Raw genomic sequence first — 13,829 nt, 5'->3', positions numbered from 1 at the left:
GCAAGTCTTCTTTCCAATGCAACTGACCGATGGCATTTCTGTGAAGTACAGAGGGAAATACGGCCCGTACAATAAAGTACGTCTCGTACTTTTTGGGCGTATTTTGCTAAAAATTTCCAGAACTTTAAATTTTTGCCCCCCAAAGTACGTGATACTGTTTATCACATACTTCAAAGTACGTGATGAACAGTATCATATACTATTCCTGAGATTTCCAGAAATTGAGGCGGTGGAATTTTTTTCCCCAACTTTTATATACCAATTTCCCACGAATTAGGCCTCATTTTCACCTACAATAAAACCTTAAAGCCTCTCTAAGCTTCCATTAACTCACCATATCAACACAAATCCAAGAGAAATCAAAGATTAAATACCAAGAATCAAGAGAATCAAGTGTGTGGATGCTCACTAGTGTTGATGGAAGCCAAGAATTCTCTTGGAATTGAAGTTGGGTTTTTTCTCAAGTAAAGTATTTTCATCTAAAGTCCATTCCTACATCACCATAGGTGAGTTTTGTATTCATTTCATGTTATTAAGAGTATTGAGTGGTTGAATGACTTGGATTGGGGGAAAAAGTAGAATATGAGGCTCAAATGTGGAAATAATGATATTCTTGAATAGTAATTTGACTTGAATCATAATTCTTGTTATGCCATGAGTATAATCATGTTGTGAATGATACTAATGATGTTGAGAAAGTATTATATGAAAATGGATATGGTGTTGCATTGTAGTTATGGTTAAGGATGACTTTGAAAGGGAATTTTAAGAGTTGAATAATGTTTAACTTGAAGAAGTTTATTGATTATGATATTATGGCTGTTGCTATCAATATTTGGAAGTTGTTTACCATATGGAGGAAGTTGTTGGAACAAAAGAAATGCTGCCTAATTTTCATTAGCTCTTAGTCATTTTAGTTTAGACACAAGTATGCTTCCAATTATCTAATTTTAGTACGAATTCTCTTGAATGTAAAATCGTGAGCTTGAAGGGGAAGCGTTTAGTCGATAAAGTTAAAGAGACGTAAAGGTATGTAAGGCTAGCCCCTTTCTTTCAAAGGCGTGGCTCCTATACTATGATTCCTTTATATTTCCATGACTTCCTCATATCCCAAAGTTGAAGGCTAGAGACTTCTACGAGCTTCTTATGAGAAAAGGATGAGATATGTTCTATGATAATGACGATGATTATAATGATTTTATCCATCGAGATTCTAAACTTATGAAATGATGCTATTATAAGACTAATGATCATATTACATGATTTTCTTGATATTACTCATTGTTAATAGTCTCACCTCATAATACTAGTTCCTTCAAGGTGAGACATGGCGATCATGATTATTCCATAACATAATCGGAGGTTACCGACCTTACGTCACTCCGATAGAATTGTAGCTTTTAATTGGACTCTCATGCATGCTTATTTTTATGTATGATTACACCGTGCCTAGTTGGCCGGGCAGACACCACTTCGGTGGGCGGCTTATGGATGATGATAGTTACACCGTGCCTAGATGGCCGGGCAGTCACCACTAGTGGGCGGTGTGAGATGATTACCCCGGTTGCGGGCTAGTGATGATATTATGTTATGTATGTATAAAAAAAAATGTTTTCTTAAAAGGATAAGCATGCATGGTATTCGCCCTAAGAGGCAGTTTGATATGCAGGTTATCTCTTTCTCTCATGTTTCCTTATTGCTTTACTACATTATGGTTCATGTCTTACATACTCAGTACATTGTTCGTACTGACGTCCTTCCTTTTATGGACGCTGCGTTCATACCCGCAGGTAGACAGGGAGACGGACCGGATACCTAGGAGCTCTATCAGCAGACTTATAGGAGCACTCCGCTTCTCGAGAGTTGCCGCTTGTTGGTATATTTTTTGTGTACATATTTGGGTCATGGCGGGATCCCGTCCTGTCCTTATGATTCCAGTATTCTAGTAGAGGCTCGTAGATACACGTGTGTGGGTAGTAGATGTCTTAAGATCTTATTAGTGCATATTTTGTGCATTATTTTGTAGCCTGTGGGCCTATGATGTATGTGTGTGTGTGTGTATATATATATATGTTTGGGAAGTAAATGAAGGTTTTCTCGCAATGGGTTTTATGATGAGAATGGTGTATTTTCAGATTGAATGTGATGACAAGTGAGTTAGGTGGTGCTTGGTAGGGTAGCTCCGGGTACCCGTCATGGCCCTTTAGCTGGGTCGTGACAAAAACTCGTTTATACATTGTTGATAGTAGACAATAAGAGAAGTGAAACTTAAGTATACATATACATATATAAGTAAAAATAATAGGCAACGCACGCACACACACGTGCCTGTACACACATAATATATACTTCATCCATGTAATATTAAAATTTCAATCACAAAAAGTAACATTAGATTTTGTGATAAATTCATAAAATGATTATTCTACTTATATTATGAATTTCAATTAAAAACTATACATACTCAGGTTAAAATGATAAATTTTATATAATATAAAAGGTATTATAAAGATGGCGGAGTGAAATGTCAAGGGTAAAATAGATATTGCATAAGAGAAAGGGGGGAGAATGACTATTATTCATAGTTAAGGGGGTAGTTTGATTTTTAAAGTGAAATTGGCAGTGAAAATAATTTTCTAAAATTAAGGAAAAATAAATAAAATAAAATTAAAAAAGGGATAGCTGTTCAAATGATCAACGACTACGAATTACGATTGAAAGGTGCATCTGAGGCATGTGGTAGAGCTGATGCGGCATGGTCTTGTTGGTGATTTGTGAGGTTTTGGATTGATGACTTGGCTGAGGGAAAGGCTGATGGGTTGGATGAAATTGAGAAAATAATTTGGGCCATCTTCATTTAACTCAAAGTCAGTTTGTACGTTTCCAATATTTCAAGTGACCATTTTACCCAATTAGACCTAAAATTAAATAAATTTGAGATTAAAATTGTATCTTAAATTATTTAATTAAGATTCCTGGACTAACCAAAATAAGAATAAAAATTAAAGGTAAACTTAAATTTCCTTTTTACATAATTCCGAGTTCATTTGACATGATCTTGCTTTAGTAGAAATATTTCCCTCATGAAAATTACCTTCTATGGAAGAGTAACCACATGCTTCTTTCTATTCCAAAAAGCATTGTGGTGTTTACTACAAATTTGTAATGAAAACTGTTTTTTTATAAAATCAATTTTCTGTTGTAGTTTAGGATTTTATAAAATCTCCTCGATATTTAGACTATAAATTTCTTGTTTGAGAAAATTAACTTGTTGATGCTTATTCATCAACTTGTCTTTTATTTCATTTATAATTCTCGACAAGGGTTCAGTTATAAACTGAAATTCGACTTTTTTTCCTTCAAAAGTCCCTATAATACCTTTACTATCCCACCTTTGAATAGGAAATATTTTTTGAATAAATGGGGTTCCCAAAATAATTTGGTTGGAAATGTTTTTTACCAGTACAAAGCTTTCTGGTATACAAACCTTTTCCTGGCAAATATAAGCTTTTGGTAATTTAAAAGTAATTTTCATTTTTTGCCCATTAGCATATCTAAGGCTATGGGTAGTTTTATGAAAATATTTAGAAGGAATTAATCCTTCATGAATATAGTTTAAATCAGCTCTACTATCAACTAGAGCAATAAATTTCTCATTAAAATTATAATCAATTAAAAGAGTAATTTTGATTAAAAAAAAACTTTTAAAAAGTAATAATCTCCAGCATTTTAAGAAATTCTCCATGTTCCCTATTATTGGTACCTCCTTCCATGGATGTATTTTCTATGGTAGTATCTTGAAGGACTGGAGTTTCAATGACTTGTTTTCCTCTACCCTTAATTCTAGAAATCCTTTCATCTAGAATAATATTATTCCTTTTGAGGGATAAGATCTCTTTCTTGAGATTATCAATCTCTTTTTCCAAATCTTTTGTGGTGGTAGGAGTACTTATAATATTTCTCTTTTGTCCAAGAAGTTTTTTAACTTCAGACATGGTGGATCGACCTGATGACTCTTGAATTTGCGGGTCACTCTGAATTTCAGGTGCTCGATCAAATTTGCCCAATAATTTGAGACCTGAGCTCTGGATCCTTGACATCTTTATTATATCAACTAGGTTATTACCAACTAAGACACTGATACTTAATTCCTTGAACTGAGAAAAGATACTAAAAAATTCATCTTCCTGTTTGTTGCCTTTACTAGTACAAAGCTATCCCATTTGACAAGGAATACATTCCTCATCCGAATCCGAAGAAATATAAATCTCATTCTCAAGAACCCTAAGATCTTCATTTGAAGTAGAGTCCTCTGATTCAGAAACTGAATCCTCCGGCTCTGAATTTAACAATAACTTGAATAATGATTCCTTCTAATCGTCATCAATGTTAAGGCTCTTAATTTTTTTCTTAACTTTGCTGTCTTTATAATAATGACCGACTCTGCCACATTTATAACAAGCCTTAAGATTTTTTTATTTAACAAAATCCTTCCGTTTCCGGAATTCCGTTTTGCTTCTTGCTTTCTTTCGCAAGCGTTTTTCTTTCCAAGCCTGGAAATTTGTCTTCTTTTTTCTATGCTTGTGAGGCGCTTTGGTTTGTGGAATATCCATACCAAATTGTCTACAAAATTCTCCTAATTATTGTCTTTCATTTAGACGAAGTCTTTTAATCTGCTGATTTAGCTTAATCTCATTGCATAAGGCTAAACCTTCTTGAACACAAATACCTATTAACTTGCCATACGTATGGTCATCATAATTGATGCTAGTTTCTCCTTTCCTAAGAGCTTTGCTAACTCTTTCTGCAAAAGGTTAGGTAGCCCATCTACAAACTTGGACATCCAATGGGTGTTATTACACTCGGGTAATTCCATGACCCTACTAAGGAATACATCCTTATACCACCTAAATGAGATAAGGGTTGTACATATCAAATTTTGGAGCATAGTCCTAACTGTTTCACTATTATCAGACCATCTGCCTGAAAAATGTTCTATAATATTAATAACTAATGTATAAACAACATTTGGTACATGAACAGATCATTGCTCTCCTTGTTCCAGTTAATGTATAAACAACATTTGGTACATGAACAGATCCTTGCTCTCCTTGTTCTAGTTTAACAACGTTTAGAATATGACCGCGTTGTTCTTAAGTTAAATAATTATCCCACCATTCTTTTAATTGGCTAATAAAACCAACAATAATCATCTCAAAGAATGTTTCTATCACTATTTTTATTGTCATTGCAAATTGTACTGTACATTAGCATTCTATATACTATACAATAAATTTGCCTCTCACTATAACCATCTATATTCCATTCATAAATTTTGTTACCACTATAACTGTTGGTAATAATATGCTCATGTTCTTCAATCAATACCTCTTGAGGAGTAGGACGAGGATAGTAAAACATCCTTTGAGTAGGCTTTACTGGATAAGCCACAGATATTTTATTAATTTATTCAATACCTTTTGTTTATAATCCTGATCAGAAGGATCAAAATCATCGTCCTCCGCTATTAAAGGACGAGTTTGTAATCCTTTGAATTTCTCATCAATCATTTGCTCTAACTCTGAAAAAGGTTTTAACTTAAAGTCTTTGATTTCAAGTTGAGGCTGCACACTCGGGGTGGCGATGGTTTCCTGCTTTTTTCCTTTTAGGATAGCAGAATCATGTAATTTCCAATTTCAGAAAATAATTTGTCAATTCTATCATGTAATGAAATAATTTGTTCACCCAACATATTCATGTAAATACTGGCATAATTTTGTTGTTTTAGCATATTATTAATATGCCTAGCAATAACTTGTAAAGTATTATTTTCAAATAATTTTCAAAAAGCTGCAAAATGAAGGACTCTATCATCCTTCCTTATTTGAAATGATTGTTGTGATGGAAAAAATAGTGTTTATGACTTCTCCGTTGATCAACTTATATTCTCGCTCTAAAACAGAAGTATAATTTCCAACATATTTAGCCATAAACCAAGGAACAAAAGATATAATCTTGTTGGCTCGGGAAAAATCTCTATAAAATTCTTCTTGAAAAATTGTTTGTTCTTTAGTATGAAAATGTATGAAAATGTTCAAAATACCATTTTCTAAATGGTTTCCATCTGGGTTGGAAAAATTCTTCGCTAATTTTTTGTCTTGCGGGTGATCCCCGACTAAAATCAGTTTCATGGTCATGATCCATTAAATACTTGGAAAATTCATGTCTGACTCGGTCAATTTCGTGTCTTGAATACCACTAACAATATTATCTTTGTCAATCCTAATACTAGTGATTCTATTATTATCAGTTTCTCTAATTTGAGAAGTATAAGCTCGTGATGGAGATTGGACAATATAATCAAATGGTGAAATATAAGAATAACATGAAAAAATTGATCTAGTCAGTCCTGATGCTATGGATTTCAGCTTTATCTAATAAAGATTTTGATTCTGCAAACCTTAATTTAATAGTCCCATCTGGGGCCTGCTCAATTTCAATCATATCACTATTTAAATTATTTTTGGGAGGAGCAAATCCCTCTATGACCCACTCTTTGAGAAAATCAATTTCATCCCATTTAATAGGTCTACGAATAACAACTTTGAATTTACCAAAATTAGTTTCTATCCAAATAGTTTCATTTTTTAAATCCATAATTTTACACATAGGATTCGTAGTATATAATGGTTCAAAATATATTCTATAACAAATACATATTACTTCAATACCAGACATATAATCATAGCCATATAATTTAACACTTAATATTAAAGCGTTTAGAGAATTCCCGTACTGCAAAGATACCTGCTAATTAGGATAAGCATTAAAATATACACGACCATATGCTAAACTAGTTTGAACCGTCCCTATGAGGGATTTTTTCAGTTTGGTTCTGTTATATCCCGTATGTTGTACGTTCGGATATTTCAAGGTAGTCGTGATAAGTTAAGGGAATGACCCTCTTCCAATTTTTTTTTCAATGTACAAGTTGGTTATGAATATTTTTATGAACATCATTAGTATGGAAATATTGAGAAAGGTCAAGGGTAAAAAGGAAAATTCACAAAGTGGTTCATGGAAATATTGTGGAAGACTAGGGGCAAAATGGAAATTTCACAAAATATTCATGAAGGGCCATGTTGGCCGTGTGGCATGTGTGGTAAGTGTCCACATTTTATTTAATGGGGACTAAAGCTTACATAAGAAGACATTTAGTCTTCTTTGTTTAATTTCAAGAAACTTCAAGAACAATAGAGAAGGGGACATGTGGCCACCCTTGTGTGGATATATATATATACATATATATATATATGAGAGAGGGCCACTTTATTCATCATTTTAACTTGAGAAAGACTTGTAGAAAAAAAAAAAAAAAAGAGGGGTTCGGCCATGCTAGGGCCATGGAGAGTTATCAAGAAAAATTATTTTCTTCTAGAATCTCAACTAATTTGGAGGCCCTAATTAACATGGAGTAGTTGTTGGAACAAGCAAAGCATTCATTTGGGCAATTCATAAGCTTAGCCGAATGAAGGAGTTAAGTGAAGGAGGTATGCATTCAATCTCCCTTCCCATGTTTATAGATAATTTATGTATGTTGTAGCATGTGAAAATGAATGAAATTCATGAAATATATGAATATGGGTGGTGGCAATGGCATAGTGTTGTGTAGAAAAAATGAATTGATTTTATTTAGTAATTTGATTGTTGTGGTTGTGAATTTCCATGATGAAAATGAAGGTTCTATGAATTGAAATGAAGTTGTAATCGTTGAGAAATTATTGGAGGAATTAATGTGACTCTAATATGGTTTCTTGTAATTAAAAGAATAGTGTTGTTAGTGTGTGAATTATTGGTGTAGTTCATGAATTTGGAAATGGGACATGGGTTTGGAAGATTGTAAGTTAGGTTGTTGTAATTGAATTTGAAAGAAGGAAGTGTGTTGTTATGTTTCTTGTTGCATTTGGAAGGTTTCGGGTGAAATGGCATATTGACTAGATTGTTTTGAATATTGTATGACTTGCTTGAAGTATTCTTGAATTGTGTTTGTAAGGTGTTGGACAAGTATTTGAATGTGTAAGCATGGGAGGTAGCTTTACTATATGTGATCAAATTGAATATAAATGAAATGTCGTTGAATTGTATGATAAAGGTTGTCAATGTTAGAATGCGTCTTGAATGGGTTGTTGATGTTGTTGGCATGATTGTTGGTATTGTCGTTAATAGTTTGGCCGAGTTGAATTTTCGGATTGTTGATTGATGATTTGGGCCGAGTTAGATTCTCGGGGATGGTGTATTTACAGGGGAGATGCTGCCGAAATTTCGGCAGGTCATAAGTGAATTTATTTGAAAGACTAAGACAAGTGTGTGTGCCGATGAATCTAACGATTGTGTCAATCTTCTTGAATGTAGACTAGCGATAGCGAGCTTGGACAATTAAGCGTAGCTAATAGGACGTGGAGCAGGTATGTTAAGGCTTGCCCCTTTCTTTCAAAGGTATGATCCCGATGTTATGATTTCATAATTAATTCCATATTCTCCTTGTTTTCAAAAGTTAGATGTTTATGATTTCAAGGCATGATTCTTTTCCGATAAACCCGTCAATGTTTTCCAAAAATGTTCGTATTTTTCCAAAACAAAGGTCTATGGTATTGTAAGCTCTTATGACAAATACGATGGATATGTTCTACAATGATATTGATGATGTCGAGGATGAGAATATTCCTATGATAACTATGATAAGAATGATTTCATGTTTAAAGGTAGTTGGTACGATTACTGCTTGATTTTTCCAAAAATAGCTTTTGAAACATTCGTAAAAGGTTCTGTACTTCAAACGGTCATAACTTACTTAGACTAAGTCAGATTGACCCGAAACTTGTTTCTGAGCCTTCAGGTGTCGGTTTATGTACGCTGTTATTCATTGCTAGTCTCATCTTATAATAATTGTTCCTTTAAGGTGAGACAAATTCGGGATGATTATTCCATAATGCACTCGGAGGTCACCGACCTTACGTCACTCTGATAGATACATGACTTTCTTTGGGCTCTCCTGCATGCTGCTATATGATATATGTATATGTATATGTATATGGGGAAGATGGGAAGAAGGGCCAGAGCGTTATATACGCGTATCCACCTAATCAGTTGGTATTATATGACATGATATCATCCTGGACGCGGGATGCCCGGACGCGGGATATATGGTTAAATGGATCGGATCCGATGCCTCGGCAATATGATATGTTCTATTTTCTATATATATGAAAAAGAAATGTTTTCAAAGAAAGTAAAGTATGAAATATATATATGAATCGGGTTGCACGTTCCGCAGTAACATATATGGATCGGGCTGCACGTTCCGCAGCAATATGAATATATATATATATATATATATATATATATATATATATATATATATATATATGGATCGGGCTGCACGTTCTGCAGCACTAAGCATGCATGGTACCCGCTTAAAAGGCACATATATATACAGGTTTCTCTGTTATCTCCTGATGTGCTCTATGTTTCCTTTATGTCATTATTCTGCTATGTATCCCTCGTATGTTACTATTCATGCCTTACATACTCGGTACATTACTCGTACTGACCCCTCTTTCTTCGGAGGCTGCGTTTCATGCCGCGCAGGTACACCCAGATGAGTAGAAGCCATTATAGAAGATGTTTCAGCGAAGTTGGCAAGCTCCATTTGGCCCTGGAGTGTTGCCGAGTCAGAGTAATATCTTTGTGGTGTCTTGGTTGAAGTTAGAGACTTTGCACACGAGTTGTGGGTGTAGTATGTCAGTCTTGAAAGCGGCTTCATCAGCCAATGTGTCTTTATATTTTATGTTACAGATTCCACATGGCCACAGATTTTGTTTGAATTGAGTACAAAGAAAAGAAAAATTCTGAAAGCTTTACTATGTTTTCCATTTCTTATTAATGTAAGAGTTTAAAGAGGTTAAGTATGTAATAAGAGTCAGCGGGTTCACTCGGCTCCGATATGGGGTCGGGTGCCCATCACACCCTAGTAAGATTGGGGTGTGACAAAGTGGTATCAGAGCAGGTCGTCCTAGGGGTTGTCTGCAAAGTCGTGTCCAGTAGAGTCCTGTTTATGGGTGTGAAGCTGGCCACATTTATAAACAGGAGACTGCGGGGCATCTAGGGATTGTTGACCTTCTTTCTGTCTTAGATCGTGCGATAGAGCCAAGTCATAAGAAATAAGATTTCCTTATATAAGCCTTACGTACGACGGAAGGAGGCGAATGATGCTATGGAAGGTCATAAAGGTAAGTCCGGAAGTAGTTGTTCTGTTACTTGAAGCTGGAAGAACTTGATGGCTGGAGTGTGTCATATAGCCGTATGTTCTATGAGGTATTGTCGATATTTGCTGCGTACAGATCTTGAATAGTAGGAATGGTAAGGGATATTCTGCCAGAATGGGTACGCCCAGCAGGAAGAAACGTGGAAAGGAAATACTGTAAATAAGCAACAAGTGAGATGTATTGTTTCAGAAAGTATGGATTTGGCATAGAGATGAAGGTGCGATCACTATCATCGGGAATCTGGGAATCCAGGACGAAAGATAGTTATGCACGTAAGCGAAAGGTGAAAGTTGAGGGTCGAAAGGGGTAAAATAGTAATTGTAAAAGGAAGAACGTGTTACGAAAATGTCTCAGAATCTGTAAGACTTTGACTTGCTCCAGATTATGTAATGGAGGTCATGTGAGGAAGCGGACACGATTATATTAGCATTAAGGCACCGGATTCCATTAAAGTTTCAAGGTTAAGCGTGCTAAGGTGGGAGCAATTTTAGGATGGGTGACCCCCTGGGAAGTATGCAAGAAATTCTATGTATCCTGACATAAGAGACAAATGAGAAGTTAGAGTAACCTAAGGGGAACTAGAGTATACGGGGTGGCTGGGAACCTTAAGAAGTTGCGTAAAACGAGGTAGGCTAGACTGGAGAAGAGACAGAAAGTGCGTCACAGCTTTGAAAATTTGGATAGGCTTGAATAGCGTTTGGAAGCATTCGTGGGCTAGTTGATGGTGTGCATATATATATATATATATATATATATAAATATATATATATATATATATGAATGTGTAGGATATCCCACATATGATTGTATTGATGGACATGGGAGTTCCAGTAACCGGCGCCACGGTAAAGAAGGCATTAATCAAGTAAGGGTACAAGGTAAATTGACGTCATTTTCACTACAGGTTAAGATTAGAAAACTCAAACACAGCGATATTTGGAAGAGAGTGAGTGAGTAGATGGAAAATAAAAAGACCAAGTGTCGGAAGAAGGCGAAAGGTAAGAAACCTTAGTGAGTGAAGCCCTAAGAGAAATTATCGGCAAGCACGAGATTATTTGGATAAAGATTCAAGGGTAGGCACGAGACTATTTGGGTAACAACTCAAAGTAGGTATGTGAAAAGTGATAGAGTGTGGTAAAAAGGAAACAGGAGAAGAAGGAATGTGAGGTAAGATAAGGAATGACTAAGCTTAGTGACGATGTCATAAGACTTTGGCCTTAAAAGGTATATAAAAGAATAAATGTATAGCTATATTAATATGGCTATCTCGGACATGGGAGTATTTTCCTGAAAGGATGACTTAGGAATGAAATGGATCTGCGAGCTTAAAGTAAAAATTTCTCGAACTTCAAAGCCAATGCCACAAATGGCAAGAGGAGAGAAGTGTTCGAGGAGGAAGGAACCTAAGGAAGGTTAAGGATGAAAGTAGGAAAAGTATACTAATAGGATGGTCCAAGGAAGAGGAGAACATTTAGGCGTAGGGCAATTGGAAATCCCTAACCATAGGAGTAAAGAGAATACTTTAACGAGGTAATGGTAGGAACCCGAGTATGCACCAAGGAAAGAATAAGGATAATGGGTCGACATTGTTGATTTGGAAATTAATGGTATGGGATGAGAATTCAAGCGAAGTCCGAAAGATTTGATCTTGGAAGAAATGGAATAAAATGCAAGGGACGTGCGGGGAAGACCGCTCGCTCATAACATTATAAATATAGTTGAGGGTTCAATGAACGAGGATAAAGAGAGTGTAAACTGTAAGGATTCTATGCTGAGGGCAAAAGTAGTAGGATACTCGAAAAATGTGGACGCCCAGCTACAGCACAAACGCGTAGCTAAGAAGAATTACGAGCAAATGAGCTAAGCAAGTGAAAGGACGAATAGTGGAAGGGAGATGAGGAATAAGGTATAAATGAAGACTTCATAAAAGGACTGTTGGCATATAAGGAGCCCCTTAAAGGGGGGGGGGAGACTATATTATATTAGGCTTAAAAAGGAATCCATACCAGAGAGCTGACTAGGAATAACGATGGACAAAACGAGTGTCAATACAAAGAAATCAGAGACAAGTATACTTGTGAAGAAATGACCTGGGAAGGACAAGGATAATGAGTTGGCGCAGTGGATTAGAAGACCCATGATACGGAATAAGGATTCATGTAAAGACGAGAGGTTCGATTGTAAAGAGAGTAGGGTGAAAGATAAGGAATGGGCATAAAGAGAAAAACGACTAAAAAGGGACCCTCCCGAAGTATTATGACACCCCATAAGACCAGTTGAACATTCGAGGACGAATGTTCTAAAGGAGGGGAAGAATTTAAATCCCGTATGTTGTACGTTCGGATATTTCAAGGTAGTCGTGGTAAGTTAAGGGAATGACCCTCTTCCAAATTTTTTTTTCAATGTACAAGTTGGTTATGAATATTTTTATGAACATCATTAGTATGAAAATATTGAGAAAGGTCAAGGGTAAAAAGAAAAATTCACAAAGTGGTTCATGGAAATATTGTGGAAGACTAGGGGCAAAATGAGAATTTCACAAAATATTCATGAAGGGCCATGTTGGCCGTGTGGCATGTGTGGTAAGTGTCCACATTTTATTTAATGGGGACTAAAGCTTACATAAGAAGACATTTAGTCTTCTTTGTTTAATTTCAAGAAACTTCAAGAACAATAGAGAAGGGGACATGTGGCCACCCTTGTGTGGATATATATATATACATATATATATATGAGAGAGGGCCACTTTATTCATCATTTTAACTTGAGAAAGACTTGGAGAAAAAAAAAAGAGAAAGAGGGGTTCGGCCATGCTAGGGCCATGGAGAGTTATCAAGAAAAATTATTTTCTTCTAGCATCTCAACTAATTTGGAGGCCCTAATTAACATGGAGTAGTTGTTGGAACAAGCAAAGCTTTCATTTGGGCAATTCATAAGCTTAGCCGAATGAAGGAGTTAAGTGAAGGAGGTATGCATTCAATCTCCCTTCCCATGTTTATAGATAATTTATGTATGTTGTAGCATGTGAAAATGAATGAAATTCATGAAATATATGAATATGGGTGGTGGCCGAATGGCATAGTGTTGTGTAGAAAAAATGAATTGATTTTATTTAGTAATTTGATTGTTGTGGTTGTGAATTTCCATGATGAAAATGAAGGTTCTATGAATTGAAATGAAGTTGTAATCGTTGAGAAATTATTGGAGGAATTAATGTGACTCTAATATGGTTTCTTGTAATTAAAAGAATAGTGTTGTTAGGTGTGAATTATTGGTGTAGTTCATGAATTTGGAAATGGGACATGGGTTTGGAAGATTGTAAGTTAGGTTGTTGTAATTGAATTTGAAATAAGGAAGTGTGTTGTTATGTTTCTTGTTGCATTTGGAAGGTTTCGGGTGAAATGGCATATTGACTAGATTGTTTTGAATATTGTATGACTTGCTTGAAGTATTCTTGAATTGTGTTTGTAAGGTGTTGGACAAGTATTTGAATGTGTAAGCATG

Source organism: Lycium ferocissimum, chromosome 12 (assembly GCF_029784015.1).
Source record: "Lycium ferocissimum isolate CSIRO_LF1 chromosome 12, AGI_CSIRO_Lferr_CH_V1, whole genome shotgun sequence".
Lineage (NCBI taxonomy): Eukaryota > Viridiplantae > Streptophyta > Magnoliopsida > Solanales > Solanaceae > Lycium > Lycium ferocissimum.
The sequence above is the reverse complement of the archived record's forward strand: the minus strand, read 5'-3'. Positions refer to the sequence as shown.